Consider the following 25,855-nt stretch of genomic DNA (forward strand, 5'->3'; position numbering starts at 1 on the left):
TCCCACCTCGAAGGAACTATAAATGTCACAGAAATAGACATTCTAAAACAGAGATTCAAACAGTAGATTATCCATGACTCTGGGAGAGTCATTAATCACTGTGCCTCAACTCTGCCGATTCTTCTAGGGCCCTTCGGTCCTTACACAGTCACCTGTCAGGGGAGAACCCTCACTTCCTTTCTTCCTTTGACCTGACTACTTGCCCAGCGTCTAGTCTCCCATTTTCTGCCTCCCAAAGCCTTCAGCGCTGATAGGAACTGGGGCATGAAGGGCTTGTTTTTATAAAAATCTCTTCCATGTTTTATCATCCAAGTAGACCAGAATAGATTAAATTTTCTTCGTGGAATTTAATCATATTAATAAAACAAACAAGTTGCATGTGAGGGTAGTTAGTACTCAGGAGGCTGAAGTTGAAGGAGAGTTCAAAGCCAGCCTGGGTTATATAAAGGAACACACACACACACACACACACACACACACACACACACACACACCGGAAAAGAAACAAATGTATTTAATTCTTTCCCTAGTAATGATCCTTTTCCCTCTTCTTTTATCCAACAGCTACAATAAAACATCTTATAAATAGATTCCTGTACATCTGAAAGCCTCCCATCTCAAGCTATCAGGCTAGACACTCACAAATACAGCCTGCAACTCAGTAGTGTGGTATTTCTGTGCATAATTTCAGTGCTGTGACAGAACTTGAAATTACCTGTCACTGAACACTCCATACCTACCACATTTCTTAAGCAAATTCACGTCTTTTTTTTTTTCCCTTCAGTATGTATATGTGTTGTGCTGTAGTTGGCATAGCTAATTTTGCAGCTCAAAATGTTACCCAATCGCAGGTGGTAGCTCACTACCCCAGGTGGGACTCGAACCCACAATCCCTGGCTTAGGAGGCCAGTGCCTTATCCATTAGGCCACTGGGGCTGACAGTCTTGTCCTCCCTTGAAAAATATTAAAAGGAATACTTCCTCACTGGTGGTTAAACCGTCGTTCAGTAACTGGTGTGGGCATTTATTTACCCAGGACATCTTGCCCCAGTCGCTACAGCCTTCCAGCCCCAGCGCCCTCGCATACCGGAGCTCCTCTGGCTGGGCTCGTTCCGGATCCTGCAACCTCAAGTCGCCGCTCCGCGGAGACTCACGCCTGCACTTCCTTCCCGGAGCTCTCTGGCTCCGGACGCACCGCATTCACCTTGGGATGAAGACTTGGATAGCACTAGAAAAATGGGAGTTCCTGGCTGAGGCTCGATCGCAGAAGTCAGAGCCTTCTCCGCGTCCTCACGCGTGCAGCCACGGGACTGGACGCCACCTTCGGAGCTTGGCCGCCGTTCAGGACCCTGAAGATTCGGCCCTGAGCCTCACTATGCAGACACCGGCGCACCAGGGGTATCGGGGTGCCAGCCAAAACCCCACAGAGCTGCCCGATGCGACTTTTTGGTGGAGTTTTCAGGAAACGCTCTCTTCGTTCAAGGTAGCTGGCAGTTTACCCAGTGGTGAAAATCCCGCAGACTGGAGCTGTTCGGATCCGTCTCCACGCCGCGCTCCAGCTCCCGGAACCTTAGAGGGACACCTTCCTCCTCCTCCTCGCATCTATCGGCGTCCTCTGCACTGGAATCTGCTTTGCGCTTTCGAACCGTCGAGCTGGGAGGCCGAGGCTCATCCAGGATCCCGCAGCGGCGAGCAGGCTGCCCGCGGTTCTGGGAATACGCTTCCCATCCGAAGCGCGAAGTCTTTGCTAGTTTAAAATCCTTTGCGTTTTTACGGAAAGCAAGAGAAAAAGGAAGCTCCGACTAAGACCGGCAAAGCTGAGGTCCTAGCTAGTTCCGGGCGCGGATGTGCGCCCCAGGAACCTGAAAGATGCTAAACCAGCAGCCCGAGAAGGGCACAGACCTCTGACGACCCTACAGGTCATGCTGGGACCCAAGAACAGATTACTGATGACTGGAGATCGGTGATCTGGTACCAGATTTGCCCTTAAGGACTACTGGCAAACTTCAAACTGGCATTTATTAGCAGGCCAGATGTCTTGCAGAGTGTACCACAAACCCCGATTTCTTTAATTGTGTTTTGTCTTATGTATCCCAGGCTGCCTCAAAGTCACCATGTAGCTGAGGATGACCTTGAGCTTCTAAATATTTTTTTTTTTAATCATAAAAGTCATACTAAATTTTTTGACAAAAATGCTACACAGACTCTGGGACTAGTCAGCAGGTACATGCCAGCTTGGTAAATCAACCCGGACCTTACTAAAGAGCCATTTGGTTGAGCTATATTTCCAAATGCCTGGATGGTTAAGCTTGTTCCTAGTAACTGGATCATCTCTGACCCTGGTATAAAAGGTTCCTTCCTCTTCTGTTTTGCTTTAGGTTGAGTGCAGGGGATTTAAGCAGAGACTAGGGCATGCTAGTCAGGGCTCCACCACTTTCTTCTTGAACCTACTCCTTGAAGGTTTTTGAAAAATGCAGCGATAATAAACTCAGGAAATGTAATTTTGTTCTCCACAGACTCCGGAGAGATATTTGAGGGTCTCAACATCTTAGGACATCTCCTCTCCCAGAAGAAAAAAAAAAAAAAAAACAGTCCAGAAACAGCAGCCAGTGGGAGTGGGGCAGGTAGGTGTTTTCCTGTGCATTCTCATCTGCGCTGCACAGATTCATCCCAGCCGCCTGCTCCAGTTCTCTCTGCATCCCCCGGGGCGCAGAGGGATTGGCAAACGCTTTCTAAGTAACTATTATTCTGAGACACTGGGCACCTCCCCAGGGTTCCCGTGGTCATTTACATTTAGCTAAGAATTCCTTTACTGTCCTGAAAGTTCTCAGCTGTGGCTGGTTGGAACTCGGTGAGGGGGGGTGGGGGTCACGACTTAGCTCAGGCTGTCCTGAGTTCTCCTGCCCCATCCGCCCTAGTGCTGGGATCACAGACCTGCACCATCCTACCAACTTTCAAGGCTGTTTGGGGTTTTTGTTTGTTTGTTTGTTTGTTTGTTTTCAACATCACACCTGGATTGATTTTTTAAAAAAAATCCCGCATTTTCCATTATTTTTATGCATCAGGTTAGTTTGAATAATCCCAGCCATTCTTGTTGATTGAAAAATTTGAATTATGGGTTCAGTGATTGCTTGCCTAGCTCTGGGCTCCAACCAGATTAATTCACATGCCTATACGCCCAGCACTTGAGAAGTGGGGCAGGAAGATCGGAAATGCGAAGTTCGGGACCAGCCTGAGTTACAGGAGACCCTGCCTCAAACAGAAAACAAACAAGAAAAAAACAACTTTGAGTACTTTAGAGACTTCTGTTCATCTGTTGTTTAGTCAACCCTTCTATGTAGCCAAGGTTGACTTTGAATTCTGAGCATCTCTACCTCCAGGGCCAGGAGCATAGGCATGTGTACATATATATGTTAAGTAGTTCAAAACAGGAAGGGCTCGTCCGGGATTTGAACCCGGGACCTCTCGCACCCTAAGCGAGAATCATACCCCTAGACCAACGAGCCTTAAGAACTAGAAACATCTGCTTCTTTTAAGGGCAGTGATAGACTACTATGGTTGGCTTGAATAGGTCTAGAAAGAATTGAATTTCAAATCTGTCTGGACGGGGTAAATTTAAGGGCAAGGAAAACTGCCCAGTGCCCCACTCCAACCAGACGTCAAAAGCAGAGCAGATAGTGTATCTCGTGGCCTTCTCCTGCTTCTCGAGACAGAGAAGACCCACAGACTGCTCATTGCTGTCCTGCGAGATAAGAACTGAGAGAATTTGGATTAAGAACTTGGAAGAATGCAGAACGCCAGCATTGGAAGAATGCAGAACGCCAGCAATGGAACGCCAGTGTGGTCTCCAAGCTAAAATACCAAGCCCCCCAACGTGGGGCTCGAACCCACGACCCTGAGATTAAGAGTCTCATGCTCTACCGACTGAGCTAGCCGGGCGTCTTGAAAACCCACTATTGAATGAACAAATTAGTAAGAGTAGCCTGAGGATACTGGAAATTAAGTGAGTTAATAAATCTATGTAGGACACTAGGACTATTTTGAAACTCCCCACAGAGCAGATGCTCAGCTCCAACACCCGGGCTGCTCCTTCCCTCAGGGGTTGCGTGTGGGGTGAACCCCAGCGCTGGGAAGTGTACCCTAATCCTCTTGAGGCCAACACACGGCCCTCCCCAGGACAAAACTATTGCCTAGGAGGCTTACGGGCTGACCCTCCAGCTCCCATCTTCCCTCCCCGCAGCCCCCGACCTGGAGGGTCTCACACCTCTGTCTCCAGGTGGCGCCTCCTCCAGTCCCCGCCTTCTAACCGCACAAAACAAGCTTCCCCCAGCCAGTTCCGCACCGAGTCGCGTTCGGCTCTCACCTCACAAAAACATATACACATCCAGATGTGGGGGACAAAACCCGACAGGTCTGGCGGTGGAGGAGCGCATCTGAACCTAGGACCGCCCCTGTGTCGGGTCTGAGTCTACACCAGTTAGAAGACTCAGCTGGTTGCTGCCCCGACCTGGCCTTCTCCGCTTTCTCCAGCCCAGTTTCCCCAGAAGGAAGCCTAAATGGGAGAGGTGTCGCTTGCAGGTAGGGCTAGAACCCTGGAGTTTGGAGACTTTCCGTCCCAGGTCTTTGGCCTAGTCTAAGGACCACATAGCCTGGGAGCTTGAGTCGGTAAACTGTGTTCCAGCTGGGACTCGGAGAAGAGTGAGTTAGCAGAGCCTACTTCAACGTCACAGGTGAGGCTCCAACCTGGCTAAAAACACTGACTCCAGCCAGCCCGAGTCCCCAGTGCCTGGACTGCACTCCCAGGGTCTTGTCCAATGACCCTTGGACAAGGAGATCATCCTGGTTCAACCAGGACGGATTCGACGCACACCCTAGAAGCCAACACAGGAACTTAAGCCAGCAAGCGCTCCGTCACTGTGACGGGTGCTTACCCTCATCTACGTTTTACGTTCCAATTGTGTGTTTTCAAATACAGAAACGTTTGCTTCTTTTTTTCAGTCCAAAAGATGAAGGACTTTTCCGCCTCAGAGATATTCCCATTGTTCTCAAGTCTCTAAATATAGTGAGCGTGGTTGTGTTATGATCTGTCTGGTGACTTCAGCATCTGAAATCTTGGTGATTTTCTTTCTTCTGCCTATTGCTTACGTCGTGTGGCCAGATTGTATCGTGTTTCTTTGTTAATTTTTAAGGTGAACTGTCCTTTCTCTTTGTATGGGTATTTCTGTGGAATGTAACAGAAATGTGTGATGTTCCACCCAAAACTGATTGTTTGCTTCTGCCAGGGATGGAAGGACTTAACAAGCCTGTGTCTCCAACCCCGCTTCACCACACCCATCCCCACCCCCGTTGTTACTTAAACACACTAATTCACATCACTCACGATCCTGGCTCATAGTAAAATTTCAAACCCTTCATCGCAAACAAAAACAAGAGCTCTTGCCAACGGCATGGGCACCGAAAACAGTAGTTCTCAACCTGTGGGTCGCGACCCTTTCGGGGCCCAGGGATCCTTTCTCAGAGGCCACCTAAGACCATCGGAAATATTAGATATTTACATTACAACTCATCACAGTACCAAAACTACAGTTATGAAGTAGCAACGAAAATAATTTTATGGTTGGGATCACCACAACATGAGGAAGTGTATTAAAGGGTCGCAGCATTAGGAAGGTTGAGAATGTTATAGAATGTTATAGAATGAAAGGAACCCAGACTTGTAGGTGCTGGGTGGAACTCAGGACCTGAGTTTGGACCAGGATTGCTGAGCCCAGGAAGGCTACATCAGATGGGGGGGAGTGCGGCCAAGAGGAAGGCGTCTGTCGGCAGCTACCAGCACCATTCACTTCAGCCTGGGTCCAGGCTCCAGCCTCCCTCTCCAAGACCCTCCAGACCCTGAGCTAATGCTGCGGGCCCGAGTCCCAGGCTGGACATTCTGTCGTTAAATGTGAAGGAAGCCTGCTCTCAGTACCTCCAACTTAGACTGATGAAGGGTAGTTTGGCAGGTACAACGCTGTGATCCAACTCTGAAGCAGCCGTGGGCAGCTACAGAGAGGGCACGAAGCCTTTGAAAGCTGCCTTCCTGTGGCTGGGATATAGCTCAGGAATGTAGGGTGCGCCGGGTTCAGTCCCTACTTTGAAAACCCAACGGCTTGTTAGAATACAGGCTCGATGTGCCGCGCTGAGGTTTCAGTTAAGTGTCTCGCTCTTGCAACCACATCTGGTGATGGACAGAATACGATGGGGGCGGGGACAGATTGGGCTCATCCGGGGTTTGCATCCAGAATTCTCTGTTGGTGGGAATCACACCCGTAGACCAGCCAGCCACCTACAATGTCGCCACTTCATCGCGGTCCTAGAGTCCTGGGGCTGGGACCCACCAGATCAGGCTGCAGAGACCTGGATTTCCCCGCTCCTGCCAAGCACCCATAGTAAAGACCCAACCCTACGCACCCACTGTCTTCACTTCCGCTCACTGTCCCGAGTGATGAGCTGCTAGTGGCGCGCAGCCCATCCCCCCACCGCAGAACTCGCTAGGGGTCAGCAAAAGTCGGCAATCCGGTACGGGGAGAGAGAGAGGGGTAAAACGTCGTCGAGGGACTTAGAAAACAGCACCTCCATCCCACTCACAATGCTCAATGTCTCAGATATCCAAACCAAAAATGCCAAGCCGCCCAACGTGGGGCTCGAACCCACGACCCTGAGATTAAGAGTCTCATGCTCTACCGACTGAGCTAGCCGGGCGTCCCGTAGGTGGCTTTTGAGCACTGTCATTACCAAGGTTGGCTCGAGGGTACTGGAATGAGGCAGGAAGAGCACCTGTGAAAAGTGAGGACAAACGTCCCGGGCCTGCACGGAGTCTCCCACCCTAACTCACCTCGGGTGTCCAGGTTTCTCTCAGGCCGGGCGCCAGGGTTGCTGCCCCGGGAGGACGGCGGGCCAGGGAAGCCCTTCTTGGGACGAAATTAACGCAGGGCGCGTCTTTTCGCCCGTGTCAGACGGGGCTTCCCTTCCATCTTAGCCACGGTGCTGGGCCGGCCTCCCTCCCAGTCCCTGCCTTCCAACCGGGAAAAGGAAGGTCCCAGAGCCGGAATCAGACCCCGCACAAGTATCCACGCAGGCAGACCCAGGGAGTAAACCCCACACAACTGTCGCTGGACGGAGGCAGCGGAACCGGGACCTGGATCTGGCTGGCTCCGGGCGGCCCTGGGGGAAGCAGGTTCGTGGGCTGAGCTCCAACTTGGGCTTTCGGTATGGATTATCAGAGTCTACTTTGGCGTCCCAGCTGAGGCTCCAAAAAGGCTGGAATACCGATCCGACACAGCCCAAGTGTCCTCAATGCCTGAATCATACCCAAGCCCCTAACTCCAATGACCCTGAGGCGGGTTGCCTGGGTAGAACCTGCAAGAGTCCTTCGCTATAGGAGAAAGAGGCAGAAGAGAGAGAAAGCTAGGAAAGATGGAACTGTGTTCACGCGCGGGCACTCTGACCCCACACCCAGCTGATCAACTCAGACCCCGTAGGCATATATATGCTCTACGATTGTGCTACCACCCACATCATCTAAAATTTAAGTTTCGTTGTATTTTTTTTTAAAAGTGAATTGCTCTTTTCTTGGTACATTTCTTTGTATAGAGAATTCTGCGAAATATCATAGGAGTTGTGTGCTTCCGTCAAGGACAGAAGGGCATAGCAAGTTAGTTGTAAGGGAGGTCGACTCCCCGGAATCCGTACAGGACACACCCAGACACCAAATTCTTAGCACAAAGGAGATGTGTTACCCCAAAGGAGGGGCAAGCCGGTGGGGCAGGGTGGGGGCGGACTGCAAAGGCAGCCAGTGCAAGCAAGCAAGAAAGGAAGGCGGGTTTTGTTTGTCTGTTTTGTGTTTTGTCTTTTGTAGGAGTGGGTTTTTAAGGAGAAAAGGGGGAGTCTGTGCTAGGGCGGGTTGGTAAATCCTGATTGGATATATTAGCCAAATAATGAATTTTGTTTGTTGGACCTTGGTGTTTTGTCTCAGGAACCAGTCAGTGGACAAATGGACGTCGGGGTTAGCTTTAGGAATGAAATCTAACGGTTTTTAGCAAGGGAGAAGGGGTAAAAGGCAAAATCTGTCGGTGCCGTGTTTGCGGTGCTCAGGCTCGTGTTCGCGGTGCTCAGGCTTGTGTTCGCGGTGCTCGGCTTGTGTTCGCGGTGCTCGGCTCGTGTTCGCGGTGCTCAGGCTTGTGTTCGCGGTGCTCGGCTTGTGTTCGCGGTGCTCGGCTTGTGTTCGCGTTGCTCGGGCTCGTGTTCGCGGTGCTCAGGCTCGTGTTCGCGGTGCTCAGGCTTGTGTTCGCGGTGCTCAGGCTTGTGTTCGCGTTGCTCGGGCTCGTGTTCGCGGTGCTCGGCTTGTGTTCGCGGTGCTCGGGCTCGTGTTCGCGGTGCTCGGCTTGTGTTCGCGTTGCTCGGGCTCGTGTTCGCGGTGCTCGGCTTGTGTTCGCGGTGCTCGGCTTGTGTTTGCGGTGCTCAGCTTGTGTTGGCGGTGCTCAGGCCTTCTAGAGTCCTTCATAAGGTATGAGTCACTCTGACTAAATCTGCTTCCGTGTTTGCCCCGTATTGGTCCTCACATACACTACTGTATATCGCTTAGAATATTTGGCTTGCGGCAGGTTCTCAAGCCCTCTCTCTCCCCCACCCCACACATACACACACAAAGCAAAGAGCCGGCCTGCCAACAGCATGTCTGTAGGATGGAGGGGGAAAGACTCAAAACCACTGTTTGTGAGGGGAAAAACACATGATCATTCAAGATTCTCCCCTCTACCCTCTCCCTTCCTCATCCAGCACCCATGAGAACCAAGATATCCATTTCCCTAGTCAGGACCAAACCCTGTCTCTACCTCTGTGCCCACTGAGCAGCCCATCGTTGGTTATCCCGGGCCCTGTGGGCTAACCACAAAGTTTGGGCCAGAGAAGGTAGGGATCTCCTGAGAGGAGGGAGTAACAATGAAGTGAGGAACTTTTCTTTGGAAGCTGTTCCATCCAAGTGACATATAACTCCATATATTAAGACTCATGAATATCCAAGCCAAAAATACATGGCCGCCCAACGTGGGGCTCGAACCCACGACCCTGAGATTAAGAGTCTCATGCTCTACCGACTGAGCTAGCCGGGCAAACACATAAGGGCTCCTGGCTGCTCTAGGATTTTACCAACCATGATCTGAAGATGTTTAAAAACTAAGTACATACACCCATTTCAGAGATTAGGGGCAGCTTCCCAAAGAGTTAAGAACTTCCCCACACAGCAGAGCCCGGAGCGCCCAAAGGAGCAGCAGGAGAGGGAAGTGAGGACCCTGAGTTCAGTTCCTGCGGCCCTCCCCGGGAATAAAACCGTTGTCTGCATGCTAGAGAGATGAATGTTGTCGTTCTTACCTATCCGCAGCCGCGCATACACACCATACACACACACACACACACACACACACACACACACACACACACACACACTTTGTTCTCCTTCCCCTATCCGCAGCCGCGCATACACACACACACACACACACACACACACACACACACACACTTTGTTCTCCTTCCCCTATCCCCTGCCGCACCAGCACCACCAGCACCACCACCCCACCCCACCCCACCCCGTCTGTGGGCCCTGGAACCCTCTTTCTAGTTCCCGCCCTCTGACCACTCAAAGCAAGCGTCCCCAGAGCCGGAGCCAGACCTTCCTTGGTTGACACTTGCTCTATTCACACACCAGAGAAACGTAATGCAGACGCACGCAGCCACGGCTGGCGCTGGAGGAGCACGGCCCGACCTGGATCGGCACCTGCATTAGGTCTTTGCGCATCTGGTCAGAAGACAGGCACCCAGTAGCTGCTTATTAAACTGTGGGTTTGATCAGCCAGGCGTCTCCGCTTTCCTCTGTTTTCCCAGCATTAACCTAATCTAAGCGGGAGAGGTGTCTCCTGTGAGTCCGGAGTCCTGCCTTTGTCGTCAAGAGCCTTGGCCTCTCAGGTCTTAGTCCCGGTGGTCGCAGTCTCCAGAACACAGCTCTGATGGGGGGAGGGGTCTGTCTTGAGTTGTATCCCTGAGTCTTATTTCCACCCGAAGGGCTGGGTTGAGCTTCCTCATCCATGTAAATTGCAAGCATCCTTAATCGTGGAAGAAAGAGGGCAGAGAGAGCCGGCATGGGAAGGGTCCGGTGGTCATCACCTCGCCCACAGGGCTTCAAGTCTGACTTTACACAGACTGGACAGGTCTCCACCACTGTACCGCACCTCAGCCTCGTCTAGTTTTAAAGTTTCAATCACTGAGTGCTTTTCTATGTAGAAGTACTCAGTCTTTTTTTTTTTTTAATCCATCTCTAAAACTCAAAGACCTTTCTATTTCAAGGATATTTTCATCATTGTCCTTCTTTAGATATAGTAAACTTAACTGTTGCTCATAGAACTTATTTTCTTGGAATTTTAAAAGGTAAGTTGCTGACTTTCTTTCCTAAAAATATTTTACATTTATTTGTGTGTGTGTGTGCATGGGGGTATGCATGTGCACGTGGCCACACACATGAGAAGTCAGAGGACAACTTGTAGGAGTCAATTCTCTCCTTCAACCATGAGGCTTCTGGGACCAAGCTCAGGTTTTCAAGCTTGGCAGTGGGTATCTTTACCTCAACTCTTTCTCTCTTTGAATGGTTTATTTGTAGTGTAAGGGTGTTTCGTATGGTGCCCACAGAGGCCAGAATAGGGCATTGGATCCCCTGGAACTGGAGCTACAGACACTTGTGAGCTGTCATGTGGGTCTGGGAATTGAGCCCAGGTCCTCCGGAGGAGCAGCCAGGACTCTTCATTGTTGAGCCAGCTCTCTGTCCCCTTATTTAATTTTTTAAATTTATGTGGATGTGTGAGGCTGAGTTCATGTGCATCATGTGCAGACGGGAAGAGGGGATCCGATCCTCCAGCACTGGAATTGCTGGCGGTGTGAGCCTCCGCATGGGCACTGAGAACTGAAGCTAGCTCAGTAACTGCAGCAAGGGTGGTGAATGCCCCGAACCACTGAGCCGTCCCTCCAGTGAAAACCTCACCTCTAACTTTTTTATGCGTTTCTTCCTACCGGGGATCCTGCAGAATATACCGTAAAAGTGTGTTTCCCCACCAAAGCCTGGTTATTTACTTCTGCCAGGAGTGGAAAGGCTTAACAAGTCCTGTGTCACGCTGACTAAATCTGCTCCAGCCTTGTTTTGCTGCCGCCCCCCATCCCAAATTGGTATTCCAATATGCAAATTCGCATCACTTACAATTCATGGTTTACGGCACACTCTCAAGCCTTCCGTCCCAGACAAAAACAAAGACCAGGCCTGCCATGCCCACAGAACAGAGTGGAACAGACCCCAGCCTGACCCCAGCTACTGACCTCAGGACCAGAGATTAGAGAAGGAAAGAGGGAGCTCAGGGAAGTTTCTCCTGGGCGGTGGTGAGGGATGCCTTTAATCCCAGCACTCGGGAGGCAGAGGCCAGCCTGGTCCAGGATGGCCAGGGCTACACAGAGAAAAGGGTTATGAAGAGAAACCCTGTCTTGAAAACCCCCAAAGAAAAGAAAAGCAATAGAAAGAGAAGTGACAGTGTGGGTGAAGAGGTTTGGGTAGGGTGCCAGCAAGAGGGGGCCTTCTGCTAACACCCCCAAACACCAAGAGCCTGCACCTCCTGCCCGAGCTCCTGGTTTCTGCTCTAGGAAATCCAGCTTCCCAAGCTCCGGGCTGTTGGGGGAGTCCAGAGTTAACCTTTCAGTGGCCCTAGAAAGAAGACTGGGGCTCTTAAGGACATAGGAAGCACTCTCAGTGCTTCTAACTAACCCCACAGAGTAGTTGGAGAAGTGCAGGGCTGCATCGCAGCTGTATGAGCTGCAGTGGAGGACTGTAGAGAGCCAGCGGCCTTTAAAACGTCATCTTCCTATAGCTGGTGACGGAACTCAGCAGGGGAGCACATTCTATTGTCCAAGCTAAAACATCCCATCACCCAATGTGGGGCTAAAACCCATGGCCATAAGACTAATCGTCTCAAGCTAACCACTAGGCAGGCAGAGGCAGCCTGCTCTACATAGTGAGCTCCAGAGCAGCGAGGATTAGCTGGCTCTCTCTCTCTCTCTCCCTCTCTCTCTCTCTCTCTCTCTCACACACACACACACACACACACACACACACACACACACACACCACACAAAGGTCTTATGCTCTACCAACTGAGCTAGCCGGACCCATGCAAACTCTTCTGGGTATATAATAAGGGTGCCTGAGGGCACAGGTATAAACCCGTTTTGCATATGAAGTTTAAATTTCTCACCCAGGCATCTGCCTACCCGAAGAGCTGCCTCTCTATATACTCTGACCTAAACCAAGAACAGAGAGTGGAGTTGCAGGTTTTAATGCTCTTTCGGATTAAAGACTGGATCAAGACATTTTCAGGAAGTGCTCCTCCAACAAGCCAGGGTGGCCAGCTGCGAACCTTCTGCAACAGCCTGGGTTCAGTCTCCAAAGCCGATGTGTCAGGGTTAGTCTAAATCTCTCTAGTGTCTAGGGAACGAGAAGTAGGGAATGAACATTTGGAATGATTGTGTAAAAAACAAAATCAGTGTTTGCAAAACACTGCGGGCTCGTCCGGGATTTGAACCCGGGACCTCTCGCACCCTAAGCGAGAATCATACCCCTAGACCAACGAGCCACATATACGGCCTCAGTAGTTCAACTTTATGGCGATTGTTGAAACAGGGGCGGGACTAACAGCTCCGTAGGGAGGATAACTAGGTATCAGATATTCCTGGAAGAGCAGATATTTCTGGAAGAGCAAATTCCGGGACTGTGTATGCCGAGACACTCCAATTTTCCAGTCCCCCTCCACGACCTACGAAGTGAGGAACAGTCCCAGGTCCCGCAGTCCTGTGTCCCCTCGGTCTTGGCAATGTCTACGGCGGAGCAGGGCTGGGATCAGCGTTTGCCACGCGGCAGCTGTCTGGACGCCAAGGTCTCTCCCGCCGATTAGATGGAATCCCTAAGAGTCAGGGCGGCTGCGTGGAGGGTCCCTGGCCGCGCCTCCTTGGCCACGCAGCAGCTCCAGAGCGCAGTAAACGTCAGCTGAGTGTCTGCGCTACCTCGCTCCTCGCCACCTCTTCCATTTTGCATCCCACCTGCCCATCGGGGCCAAAATCCAGAAAAGAGTCCCTAGCCAGGTGTAGTGGCTCACGCCTTTAAGTTTCGAGACCATCCTCCTCCACATAGAGTTCCAGGACAGACAGGGTTACACAGAAGGACTCTATCTCAAAAACGGAAAAGAAAGACAGAGCGAGAGCGAGCAGGGGAGGGAGGGAAGAGGGGAGGGAGGGAGGGAGGGAAGGAGGGAGGGAGGGAGGAAGAAACAAAGAAGGAAGGGGAGAAAGGGGAAGGAAGGGGAAGACGGAAAAGAAAAGAGAAAGAAAGAAGAAAAAAGAAAAGAAGAGACTTCGATAAGTCGACAGTGGGGCGAAAATTCCACGAGGGGCACGCACGATCTCAGACCCAAGAGAAAAGTGGCCGCCAATGTCCCTCCCCTCGCGTCTCCCTTTGAGACACCAGGGGCCACGCCCACAGTGGGGAGAGGAGTGTCCAATTCCTATCCATCATCATTTGACCTCCGAGATACCCCGCAAATCTATTCGAAAGTGTACCCCGTCCCTGGCAGGTCTCTGAAGTTCTACCTCCCAGTCTGCTCCTCCGCCTCCTGCTTGTGCAGAAATAAGTGAGAGGCAGGAACTTAGGTAAAAATGCAAAGACGTCTTAGTACTGGGCTCGTCCGAGATTTGAACCGGGGACCTCTCGCACCCAAAGCGAGAACCATACCCCTAGACCAAGGAGCCAACGCACTCTGGCTGGTCCCCTCCCCGTCTCCAAGTGAGTTGCTTGGCTTTTGTTTATTTTTTTCCCCCCAGATTCTCGGTTGTCCGATACCAGCATGCAGAAAAACCATAAGGACTCAGCGGTCCACAGCCACTGTGGGATTTCCAGGGTGAGCGCTAGTTCAGTGACATAAAGCAAGGAGATGATAAGCTGGCAAGTTTTCCATTCTCTAAACAACTACCCAGCGTGGAATAGAGACGGGGTTACGGGTCATTAAAGTAGAAGACGTTCTAGGCAGGATACTGACATTAGAAAACACAAAGGCAAGTGCAGACATAATCCATTTTTCAAAATTATAAATACCAATCAAAACAAAACACAAAACTGACAAACCAAAGACTTATAACTTGACTACATAGATTTAAAGTCCTTAAAATATGTATGTTTGTAGCCAGGTGTGGTGACAAAAGCCTAAAATCTCAATACTTTATATGTGGACTCAGGTGGATTAGGAGTTCAAGGTTATCTTCGGCTACCCAGTGAATTTGAGGTCAGCCTGCGTAACACGAGACCCTCGAAAATATATAGGTATTTTCTTGTGATATGGCAAGAAAAAGAAATGAAATCCTAGAAATAGATCGCTATGGGTCTCAGCTCTATTTCCTTCATCTCTGAGACAGGTTCTTGTCACATTGCCTAGGCTATCCCCAAAAGTCACCCTGCTACGGGTGAACAGTCCTAGACTACCCCTAAGTGGATTCGGTGGGAAATAACCAAGCTTTGAAGTGGAGGTTTGACAAAAGGAAGTTCTTCGAGGCCTGGAGTCTCAAAACCCAAAACTGCACACTTGTAATCCCAGCACCGTGGAGGCGGAGGCTGTAAGGTCAGTCTGGGTTCTACAGAGACCCTGTCTGAGAGCAACACTGTATCATTTCCAAGGGCTACCGTAACAAAGTATCGTAGCCTTAATCACTGCCCGCCTCTCCTCGCAGGGCTGAGACACCGCTGTTGGTCTCAGAACTCTGCACTAAGGTTCCAGGAGTACCAAGCTGACCACACAGGCAGAGGTCTTGTGAAATCCTCACAAGTTCAGGCTGGCGGAAAGGCTGGGCAATCCAGAAGTCCAGAGCCTGGGCTCCTGGGCTCCTGCTTCCTTGGCTGCACTAGGTACCTCTGGAAGAAGCCTTCCACCCACCCCCCACCCGACTGACTGCAGCTTAGAACAGAATTGGGACTCCCACACTATTGAATTGTGGGATTCCTTCGCCCCGTTCTGTCTGGTCAGTCCTGAATCAACATCTCTCAGAATAGGACCCCATGGGGAATTGGGTCCAGGCTGTTGCTGCACTAGGGTGGAGCCAGGCACAAGGACGACCACAAGTGAGCAGAGACACAAGAATGTACGTGGGCTCATTGGCCCAATCCCGCTTAGAGTGCAAGAAAGTCAAATGCTGGAGAAAATTGGATCCTCAAAGGTTCTTCCCTCTTAAGGGGATACCTAATAGGTCTCTCTGAGTCCTGACAGACTGGAGGAGTAAATCAACCCAGTGGTGTTGGAATTCAGAGTGAGATAAGAATTCACAATGCCACCCAAGTGGGCCAGGTCTCAGAACTGGAAGGGCCACCATATGCCAGTTGGGTATCTGCTTTCTTTGCTCAGAGGTGCTCCTAATTCAGCTGCTCCTAAGGAGCTTTCTAGGATTCCCAGCGTCCTGCCCATACAGACACCGTATCCTGGGGCTGAACCTTCCAGACGCAGACAAAATGATACGGCTGCGACCCATGGAACCAGACTCCATACATTTCCCGCCTGGCTGAGCTACGGCAGCGTCCCCCAGTGTTGGGCGTCCAGTGGGACTGTTTGCCCATGTGTTTGGGGGAGAACTCGGGGCGAGGCTTCTTTAATGGACGTTTCTTGCCTCCTCCCTGCTCTCTGGCCGCAAAACACAGCCTCCACAGCAGTCTCAGCCACCGGGCAAGGACTTCCCCAAAGTGCAGCTTTTCTCTGAGGTACATACGGGCTCCTTCGAAGCTGACTCTATGGTAAATTGCCAAACTCTTATCCCTACCCCACAGCCTCGGCAGGCGGCAAAGCTCAACTCATTTGGGAATGAATACGGACCTATAAAGAAGTGTTGGGAACTTTTAACTGTGTGGCTCGTTGGTCTAGGGGTATGATTCTCGCTTCGGGTGCGAGAGGTCCCGGGTTCAAATCCCGGACGAGCCCTGGAGGGGGTCCAGTTTCCCAATGTTTTTGGTGCCACGTTTAGAATTCTACCTATCAGCAATCTTGTAGTGCAAGCTTCCTACAGCAAAAAGCCTCGCCCAACGTGGGGCTCGAACCCACGACCCTGAGATTAAGAGTCTCATGCTCTACCGACTGAGCTAGCCGGGCTGTGCGAAGAACTCCTCGCCAAGAACTACAGAAGCCCTATTAGCCCTTTCTTGCTCTTTGATGAAATTACCGCGGAAAAATTTCAAAGTAAAAAGCAGTGAGAGCTCCGGACCTCCTGGCGAGGAACTCAGACTCGTGGGCCCGGGAAGTACACACTTAGCATGGATGGGCAGAGACGCTGGGCCGGGCTGCCGCCGAGAGACCACTGGGTGATGCCTGGAGGCCCGATAGGCACGCAGGGGCGACTGCGCCAAAAGGTAGAAGCTTCGCTCAAACGATCGATCGCATCTTCTTCAGAGACAAGAAACTCGAGAGCTGCCCTTAGCCAGTGAAGTCCATGTCAAGGAGTGTAGATCAGTGAAAATACGGGGGACAAGGCGTGTACCCCTGCAATGGCTCTTAAAGGATGGGTCTCATCTAGGCCTATGAGAGTTCTCTGGATCAAACCCAGCAGGAGGCCACACTTTTCATTACCCATCTGCTAGCTAGTGGGGAGGGGGGTGTCTTTTTAAAATTTATTCTTAAATTTATACATTTATGTAATGTATGTTGGTCATTTCATCCCCCCCCATTTCCCTCCCACTCCGGCTGGTTCCCCTCCCCCCTTATTCCCAAAAAGCCTTCCTCCTATTTTCGTGCCTTTTTTTTTTTTTTCTTGCACGCTTTTTTATTTTGGTTTTGGCTTGGTATCCACTGAGCTTTAGTAGGCTGCTTGTGTGAGTGGGTGGAGAGAGTTATTATTGAATCGTAACCCCCTACCCTCACCCCTACCCCAGCAGCCATGAATTGCCTACAGCCCCTAGAAGAGGTGTGAGGGTCTCATGAGCGGCTCTACCTAAATATTAATTGTGGGAAGGCAAGGAGAAAACCAAATGCTGGTATTTGGCAGCTTTTACACCCCTCTGTGATTGACGACAGTCGGGATAAAGGCTAGAGCAGCCCCAGGAGTGCCCGTCAAGTTTCCACCGTTGGGGAAGCAGCTCCTGCGGCGACTCTGCTTCTCTGCACGGCTGCAGCTCAGCCTGCACTACTGAAAGGAAACAAGGTAAGACGGTGAGAATCCACATCGGGATAGACAGTACAGGAGGGAATCTCTCAGCAGAACGACTCAAGAGAGCCGAACACCAGATCACCAGGCCAGGAAAGGGGGTATTTGCACCAATCACAGCGCACTTCACATGCAAATGAAGGCTTGAGTTTGCACCAATCACAATATTTTTCTCTTTAGAACTAATCACAGTAATCCCTCTGCTGGATTATGAGATGTGCTTGCTCCCTTTCTGGCCCGGGATGAAAATGATTGCAGGGTCACCAAGAATTCATGCAGGCTTGTGATTGTAAAAAGACTGGTAAAAACGGAAGTAGCCCTGCCTGAAGCTGCACCCTTGGGAACTGAAACAATCTTTCTGTGGTCAGCATTGTGTGGTTTCCTTACAAAGCTTTCAGCCTTTGTTACAAGCAGCTGGTGCCGTCATGGGAGCGGTTTGGCGGGCAGTCTCACTGGCACAGTCCTTTTGCTTTAGGGCAACAAGCGAGAGTCTAAGAGCTGCCACTTAGGAATTCAAATTGCCCCGATCACCAATGTCTTTGCTTACTTATAGAAAAACGAACATCAAAAGATGAGCTTACATTAAAAAAACAAAAAACAACCTAGCCGACATGGTGGCGCACGCCCTTACTCCCAGCGTTCTGGTGGCAGAGGCAGGCAGAGCTCTGTAAATTTCAAGCCAGCCTGGCCTACATGCAAGTTCCAGACCACAGGGAGACCTTGTCTCAAAAAAATAAAATTAAAATTAAATCATCATTCACTAATTGTGATTTTTAACAGGGCTTTAACAATACTTACCAGCTGCCCAGTATCCCAGAGAGAGTTACAGCTCATTTATCTGTCTCAGTTTTACCATCAAACAAAATGATCAGACGATCGGGCAGCACCAGATACTTGGGTTTGCTAAGCCAATGTCACTCACAAGCAGAGAGACAGGTAGGTCCCTCTACTTAGGACCAGACTGGATTACAGCTGTTTTGAGTACTTTGTCTCCTAACTCCAAGTTTGACAGCATGAGTCCCCTCTGACTGCATCTGTTCTGTTCAGACGTTGAGGCAGGAAGGGTCTTGCTCCCATGTTAGAAGATGCTTTTGGACTGGTCCCGTGGTTTGCTAGCTGTGTATGGATGGAGCTGCATGATGTTTTAAAATTCCCAGTTGTACTGGACATGGCGTTTCACATTAGTAACCCCAGCACTTAGGAGTCAGGAAGATAAGCACAATTCAAGGATGGTGTGGCCTACATTAGTTCCAGGCCAGCCTAAGCTAGAGTGAGACCTGTCTTTTAAAAAAAAAGTACAAATTCATCCTCAGCTGCCTAGTGAGTTCAAGGCCTAGATAGAACACAGGAGACTGTCTCAATAAAACAAAAATCAACAACAACATCTGGACTAGGTGGCACAGTTTTCCCCCAAAATGCATGTATAGGCCAGGTATGGTGGTACATGTCTTTAATCCCAGCACTCAAGAGGCAGAAGGTGGCTCTCTCTGAGCTAGAGACCAGCCTTGGCTACACAGTGAGACTTTGCCTTAAAACAAACAACAACAAAAATCCACGTCTACCTAGGACCTCATAGTACAGGGGTCTTTGCAGATGTAATTAGTAAAGTCAAGTGAGGTCATAGTGACGTGGAATAAGCCCCCATGTAATGACAGACAAAAACACAGACTACTAGTCTGACGAGGCATGTAATTGAAGAGTCTGTAATTGAAGAATAATACAGATTGCGTGTACCTGGCTTTCTTGAACCGCCAGCCCCCAAATCATGACATGGAGATTTATTACTAGTTATGAACGCCCAGCCTTATCTTATGCTTGTCCCACTAGCTCTCATAACTTAAATTAGCCTGTTTCTCTTTGTCTACATTTTGCCTCGGGGCTTTTACCTTTCTTTCGTTCTGTATGTCCTACTCCATGTCTGGCTGTCTGGCTGCTGCCTGGCTGGCCCAGATCTCTCCCTCTCTTTCCCTCTCTTTCCCTCTCTTTCCCTCTCTTTCCCTCTCTTTCCCTCTCTTTCCCTCTCTTTCCCTCTCTTTCCCTCTCTCCTCTCTTCTCTCCAGCCTAGAGCCTAGATTCCCCTCCTATTTATTCTCTCTGCCCACCAGCCCCGCCTATCCCCTACCGCCTAGCTATTGGCCAGTCAGCTTTTTATTAGGACAATCAGGTGCCTTAGGCAGCATAGTGAAACAGCAACACATCTTTACGTAGTTAAACAAATGCAACATAAATAAATGCAACACATCTTTGCCTAGTTAAAGTAATATTCCACCACATAAACAAATGTATCACATCTTTACATAGTTAAAATAATATTCCACAACAATTGCAGGCAGCTACAAGAGTCTGGGAGAGACAAGGAAGTGTCCTCCTTGGAGCCTTGAGAGGAAGCAGGCCTTGTAAATACCTCAAGGAAAAGCTGCTGGTTGCAGAATTGCAAGAATACCTTTCGACCGTTTTCAGCCACCCACTTCTAGTCATTTGTAAGAGCAGCTATAGGAAACTAATCAGTACACCATATAAGATGTCTGGGAGTTTTGCTGTAAAAGCTGTAATGCTGTACGGGATCTAAGTACCTATGAGACAAATGAACGCTCTCTTAACCATAGAGCACTGTCAAAATTACTATTAGTTCTGGGCAGTGGTGGCGCACGCCTTTAATCCCAACTCTCAGGAGGCAGAGGCAGGCAGATTTCTGTGAGTTCCAGGACAGCCTGGTCTACAGAGAAACCCTGTCTTGGAAAACAAAACAACAACAACAAAAATTACTATTAGTGTTGTTTGTTTTTGGAGACAGGTTTTTGTTTGTTTGGTTTTGTTGGGGTTTTTTTTTTTTGTTTGTTTGTTTTTGGTTTTTTTTGACAAGGGTTTCTCTGTGTAACAGCCTGGCTGTCCTGGATCTCACTCTGTAGACCAGGCCATCCTCAGACTCACAGAGATCACCTGCCTCTGCCTCCAGAGTGCCGGGATTAAAGGCATATACACCTCCACACCCAGCTCCAATCATCGGAGAGCTGTTTGAAGGGTAGAAAAGCCACAGGACTGGAGGCTGGCATGAGGGCAGAACACTAGAGGGCATTCCCTGCTGCTGTACAGGTCTCAGCTGCCAATGTAAGGATAGAAAGCTACTAAAAGCTGAAACTTGAAGAGATTGTCTTCACCTACCCACAACTTTTTAGAAGAGCAAAAGGGCCCCAGCAATGTGATTTGAAACGCCCAGGACAGTGAACATGATTGGGTTGTTGGCTTTTTTTTTTTTTTTTCCTGTCTGTTTCCCAAGTGTTGGGGTTATGGCGTGCACTGCCACTCCCAGCTACAATTAAAGGTGTGACGCACCACACCCTGCCATAGCCTTGAGCTTTCCTAACATTCCCGTCATGGACTGGAGTTTGTTAGGGAAGAGAGCTGGACATCTGCTCCAGAACCCTGAGAGGGCATCCAGGTCTCCTGGACTGGAGGAGCTGGGGCTTCTGCCAACCACACCTGCTGGAGAAGCGGGCTCCCAAAGGAGGTCCAGAAAGGTCTCCGCGTTTCCCAGGCAATGTGGGTTGTGTGATGTGATCGTCTGACCCCAGACCTCACAACCATACATGAACTTCAAATTCGTCATCAGACAGCAGAGTGACAGCTACCACATGCTACTTCTCTTTGGGACTCAAGAACCCAAGAGCCAACACCCCGCCCCCGACCCGCCCCCGACCCGCCCCCGCCCCCACCCTCACCCTAGCGTCTCTGGCCTGAGATAGTGCAGGCAGGAAAGGACCCACAAGTTCCTCTCTGGTGCAGACGTCAGTTTGAGCACAGTAAGACATTGGAACGCTCACTTGGGGAGGCCCAATGGAGTCCTGGACACAGAGTTGCACAGCTCTGGATCTTGCACGAAACCGCTTTTCCAATTGCTCCACTCCAAGGCTGAGAACCGTGCATGTGGGATCCTCCTGATGGTCTCTGAGCCGTGGACACACTATCCAGACTCAAGAACCGAGCATGGAGGTGGTCAGGAAGAAGCTGTGGAGTGCAGCTGGTCTAGGGCCGTCACTCTGCTCTGGGTGTGGATTCAGATCTCTGTATCCGCTCGTATCTTTCACTTCCACAGTGGAGATTCGATACCGCATCCCAGAATCCAGCCGAGTCTTGCTTGGGTGATCTTTGCTGGTACAGGCCCTCAGGCTTCCTTCCCTGAGTTTGATTTGATGTATTTGCCTCTCTCCTCCTAAACCAGCTCACTAGGTGGGTGGACATAGCCAGCACCTTGAATGCATTAATGTCACAAATAGAGGGACACATTTGGTTTGTCTTCCCACAATGTCAGAATCTATTGAATAACAATAAATTCACAATCTAATTTGGTTTTCTTGCCTGCAATTTGCCAAGTAGTCCTGACTTGACTAGATACCTGGATGTTGGCAATCACAGGTTCTTTCTATTCCAATTTTACTAATTAATATTAACTATGAGATCACACATTACATTTCTCACAGTGTGTGTATATGTGTATGTGTGAGTGTGTATGTGTGTGGTGTGTGTGTGTGTGTGTGTGTGTGTGTGTGTAAAGAGGCTTCAGATTTCAGAAAGGCTGTCCCAAAGTCAGAGATAGAGAAGTGACACAGTAGCAAGAGCTTGTAGTAACCAGCTACACACATCCCAGTGAACTGCAGTCCAGTGTTCAGACAGAGACACCAGCTGACCAGCCATTTAGAAAGGTAGTTTGAAACCAACTGAGTGTAGCGGGCGGTGGAAAGTGGGCTGGAGCCTTAGTCTGGAGGCAGAGGTCCTTTGCTATGACAATTTCCCTAGATAAAATTCCTAATAAGTGGCAGGGTGGGGTGAGTAGTCGGCATGTCTGCCACACTTCAGTCTCAGGATGCTGCTTCTGAAGGGTTCCATCTGGTGGGAGTGATAGGATTTAATACATTTGTAGGTGGTGTTATCTACCTGTAGAAATATGTTGCCGATCTGCCTCCTTGTGCTGGCAGACAGCCATTGTTTACTTGTGTAAACAAGACAGAGAGTCATTCTTTCTTAACATTCGTGTTCAAGATGGAGTAACTCAGATCAAAACTGTGCTTTATAAAATGGATTCATTCAAGGTTAAACCTAGTCTGAATATTGATATTTCATACAACCTGTAATAACCCAGAACAAGCTCAGTGTCTTCTTAGGAGTCCCCCTAATTCTGTGTCTGAGTTAGAGCCCCAGCCTGAGTAGTTTGTGGGTAGGACCCCAACTCTGGAGACACCCCCCTGCGCTTGCCTAGCCGCCTAGCGTGCCTTTGTGAGGTGTGGCAGCCAAGCAGGGTGTGGGCAGAGAAGTGGCTCTGCCCTGGCCAGCAAGTGCTGCAGGAGGTACCCCAATTATACTTCTACTATCGAGAAGTATAATCCGACGAGTTTAGCATGAGTCCAAGGCTGCTTCTGATCACAAATGGGGACCCCCTTCCCCCATTACCCGGTAGGCTCAGCTCATCAAGTCCGCCATAGGATTTGCCCACGGGGAAAGTCTCCAGGTCAGGCCGAGTCTTGTCTATCTGTCCCTAGATCAGTGTGGGGCCCCACTCCCTCCTTGGCATGGCCCTGCAGTTTTCTACCATGTCACCTCAAAGCGGATGAGCTAAAGACACGGTGATTCCTAACCCTGGTCGCTGTTGTTGAAATGATTAAGGTCAAGTCATCCCGCTCTGACTCCATTTTGTGTTTGCGTTCTCTGCCCTCTACCCCTCCCCTCAATGGTCACACCTGCCTTCATAACACAGCTGAGACGCCATTCTCTCTCCTCTGTGAGCAGCAAACTACCTTTTAAGTGGCAGTCATTTCCTCTAAAGGTCTTGCCATACCTGATAATCAAACAATAAAATCTAATAATACTGTAGTGTGCAGAAAACAATCGGAGCCCAGGTGCCCGGCACTATCGTGGTGGTCCCAAGGCTGAGGGCACATCTCCTCTCCGTGGTCGTGGAAGGCACAGAGGGCAGCATTTCCAGAAGGTGATTCAGAACATCTGCTTCGCCAGAATTTAACTTCACGACCTGAGCCAGGGCCGTAGATGGTTCCTGAGAGGCCTGGCATGCGACACCCAGGCATCTGCGGAGACAGGGGTGGCAGGGAGGGATTTGTCCTTGTTCTCTGCTAGGATCTACATCGCAAGCCATCGACTCTGTCCCAGGATCTAGCACTTTGCTGAACTCCAGTTTTCACTCTAAAAAGTATAAAAAGCGGGCTCGTCCGGGATTTGAACCCGGGACCTCTCGCACCCAAAGCGAGAATCATACCCCTAGACCAACGAGCCACTGCGGATACGACTCTGGGAGTTGGTCCTTGGATATCTTCATCCGATTAACACACCGCCTCTGTGGAATCGTTCCTCTAGTCCTGCCTGGAAGGATTCTCCGAGTTCGTTTCTCTGTGGGTTCCGGAAAACGGAGGGAGGTGCGGCACCGTGAAGGACGGAAGAGAAAGTTCTCACACACTCAAGGTAGGTCCGACCCCAGCCCTGAGGACCACCGTCCTCCGGGAAAGGGAAGTCAGAAAGCTCGCGTGAGCAGTGCAATCTCAAGGTGGACCCCGACTCGAAATTTCACCCCAAATAGAATCCAAGTCTAGAACCTCGAGAATGAGACAGGGGATTGCCGCCTCCTGATCCGCTCGGCCCCGAGTCTCAAGCATCCGGGAAGAGCCGGGGTCCTCCAAGGAACCGCAGATCCTGTCTCTTGGCCGAGCCCACTCCGGCCTGGACTCGGCCCCGAAGACCCGCGCGGCTCAGAGACACGGATACAGAAGCCAGAGCTGGGCTCGGGGTTCGCTTCTTGCGCAGCAAACGGCAGAACGAACGCTCCAAACTTCACCTCCGCACAGCGTTTGTCAAGGGATCCAGCGTCTCTGCGGCGGGTTTGAGAAGGCAGGCTCGCCCATGGTTATTAGACCGTGAAACCGATCAGGCCCTGAACGGGGGTCTCTAACATCCTCACAGCCCACCACCTTGCCCCTACGCTGTGGTCCTGAGAACGGAAGGGGCCGTGCAGACCCTGGCAGTGCAATTGTAGGAGGCTGGAGGGGTTAACCCACCACCGTCTAAGGCTGGATGCTCGTCCCGGGTCAGAACAAATCCCACTTAGTCTAGAACCCGGAAGTCCTAAAGAACTTCAAGAGGCCTGTGGGGAACAGCGCCACCGTCGTCGCCCGGCTAGCTCAGTCGGTAGAGCATGAGACTCTTAATCTCAGGGTCGTGGGTTCGAGCCCCACGTTGGGCGAGCAGTTTTGTGCACGAGATCTGCAACTGGACAGACGTCTATAGTATACAGTTATACAGTTTAATAAAGACTGAGGATTCCATATACGTTCCCTATGGTCGTCAGGCTACAGAATCAGAAACTTGAAGAGGTGTGATTTTCTTCTCTTTATATTTAATTTTTATATACTTAACCTGAGACTTTACAAATAAATCGTATTTACATAAAATTTCCAGGTACAGTACAAAGAACATTCAGGACCCTGTCTATCGACACTACTTGGAGAGGTGAGCCGCTGATTCTCAGAACTTCCTTGAACCTCCCAAACCTGGGCGGTGACTCAACAGACTTCTTCAAGAAGCGTGTCCTCTTTCCATTCGGGACAGTGCTTAGAAGAACTAAGAATGGTTCGTTGTGGTAGGCTTTCCGACAATGCAGCCCCTAACAAAACTAGGCTGGCTCGAACCCTCCGTAAAAGGAGTGTTTTACCTGTATGCCGATAAAGTTGGGGGAAGCACCAAAATCCTCGTGCTGTGGGAACTGAGTCCTTTCGAGATTGTCTAAAACAAACAAGTTTCTAGCAGAGCCTATGGTAAGTGTCTGCTTTCCATCTTGGGGAGCAAAAATCATTGTGAAAGTGTTGAAGGGGCGGCGTCAGGAAGCGAATACACATGAAGCCCCCGCCCATCCCCCCCTTTTAAAAGCAGGTTCCAGTCCAGGTTGTCCTGGAACTCGAGAGTAGTCCAGGCTGGGCTCGAAAAGACTCACCTGCCTCTGGCTCCCTAATGCTGGGGATTGTTGGTGAGCGCCACCACCCTTGTTCTGAATCTTTTTTTTTTTTTAAAGTAATAAAAATCATGAATTGTTCTAAAACAAAAACAAACAGAAGTGTCTTCTGTTGAAGGCTGAATGTCTAGAAGGTCAGGGCCAAAACCCCGAAGGCCTCCATACAATTACCTTGAGGCCACAGCGTTGCTCTTACTAAAACAAAGAAAATATAATTTCATCCTGCATGATGCAGACTCACACGTAAGGTGAACCAGCAACCTCAGGGAGGCGCCTGTGAAAGACAGCATCAATTAAGAAGGCTCCTTGGGACATAATGCATCAGAAGCTTCCAGTTTTACAATAGATCAAGGCTTGTATTTGGGGGCATTTTTATCCCAACGATGAAGCCGAGTATTATACGTATTTTTAACATACAATATTATTATCTATTTCAAACATGTACTAAAGCTAAGAAAATAGTATTCTGTGCTTTTGTGTCTACCACTGAGGTATGCTCCAAGCCCCAATCTTTAATTTAAAAACTAATCAGTTGTTTTGGAAGTTAATCTCTAAATAA

At 50.0% G+C, this 25,855-nt stretch overlaps 10 non-coding genes across 10 annotated transcripts; 2 read left to right on the top strand and 8 right to left on the bottom strand.

The window, feature by feature from the left end:
- Positions 1-863: 863 nt before the first annotated feature.
- Positions 864-936, bottom strand: Trnar-ccu (transfer RNA arginine (anticodon CCU)). The gene has a single exon. It is a non-coding gene; the product is annotated as a tRNA-Arg (tRNA).
- A 2,497-nt stretch (positions 937-3,433) lies between these two features.
- On the bottom strand, positions 3,434-3,505 carry Trnap-agg (transfer RNA proline (anticodon AGG)). The gene has a single exon. It is a non-coding gene; the product is annotated as a tRNA-Pro (tRNA).
- Positions 3,506-3,862: 357 nt separating this feature from the next.
- On the bottom strand, positions 3,863-3,938 carry Trnak-cuu (transfer RNA lysine (anticodon CUU)). Its single transcript has one exon. It is a non-coding gene; the product is annotated as a tRNA-Lys (tRNA).
- Positions 3,939-6,667: 2,729 nt separating this feature from the next.
- Trnak-cuu (transfer RNA lysine (anticodon CUU)) lies at positions 6,668-6,740 on the bottom strand. The gene has a single exon. It is a non-coding gene; the product is annotated as a tRNA-Lys (tRNA).
- Positions 6,741-9,075: 2,335 nt separating this feature from the next.
- Trnak-cuu (transfer RNA lysine (anticodon CUU)) lies at positions 9,076-9,148 on the bottom strand. The gene has a single exon. It is a non-coding gene; the product is annotated as a tRNA-Lys (tRNA).
- Positions 9,149-12,625: 3,477 nt separating this feature from the next.
- Positions 12,626-12,697, bottom strand: Trnap-agg (transfer RNA proline (anticodon AGG)). The gene has a single exon. It is a non-coding gene; the product is annotated as a tRNA-Pro (tRNA).
- A 3,303-nt stretch (positions 12,698-16,000) lies between these two features.
- Positions 16,001-16,072, top strand: Trnap-cgg (transfer RNA proline (anticodon CGG)). The gene has a single exon. It is a non-coding gene; the product is annotated as a tRNA-Pro (tRNA).
- Positions 16,073-16,167: 95 nt separating this feature from the next.
- Positions 16,168-16,240, bottom strand: Trnak-cuu (transfer RNA lysine (anticodon CUU)). The gene has a single exon. It is a non-coding gene; the product is annotated as a tRNA-Lys (tRNA).
- Positions 16,241-23,498: 7,258 nt separating this feature from the next.
- On the bottom strand, positions 23,499-23,570 carry Trnap-ugg (transfer RNA proline (anticodon UGG)). The gene has a single exon. It is a non-coding gene; the product is annotated as a tRNA-Pro (tRNA).
- Positions 23,571-24,458: 888 nt separating this feature from the next.
- Positions 24,459-24,531, top strand: Trnak-cuu (transfer RNA lysine (anticodon CUU)). The gene has a single exon. It is a non-coding gene; the product is annotated as a tRNA-Lys (tRNA).
- Positions 24,532-25,855: the final 1,324 nt, after the last annotated feature.

This window comes from Peromyscus eremicus, chromosome 8a (genome assembly GCF_949786415.1).
Source record: "Peromyscus eremicus chromosome 8a, PerEre_H2_v1, whole genome shotgun sequence".
NCBI lineage: Eukaryota > Metazoa > Chordata > Mammalia > Rodentia > Cricetidae > Peromyscus > Peromyscus eremicus.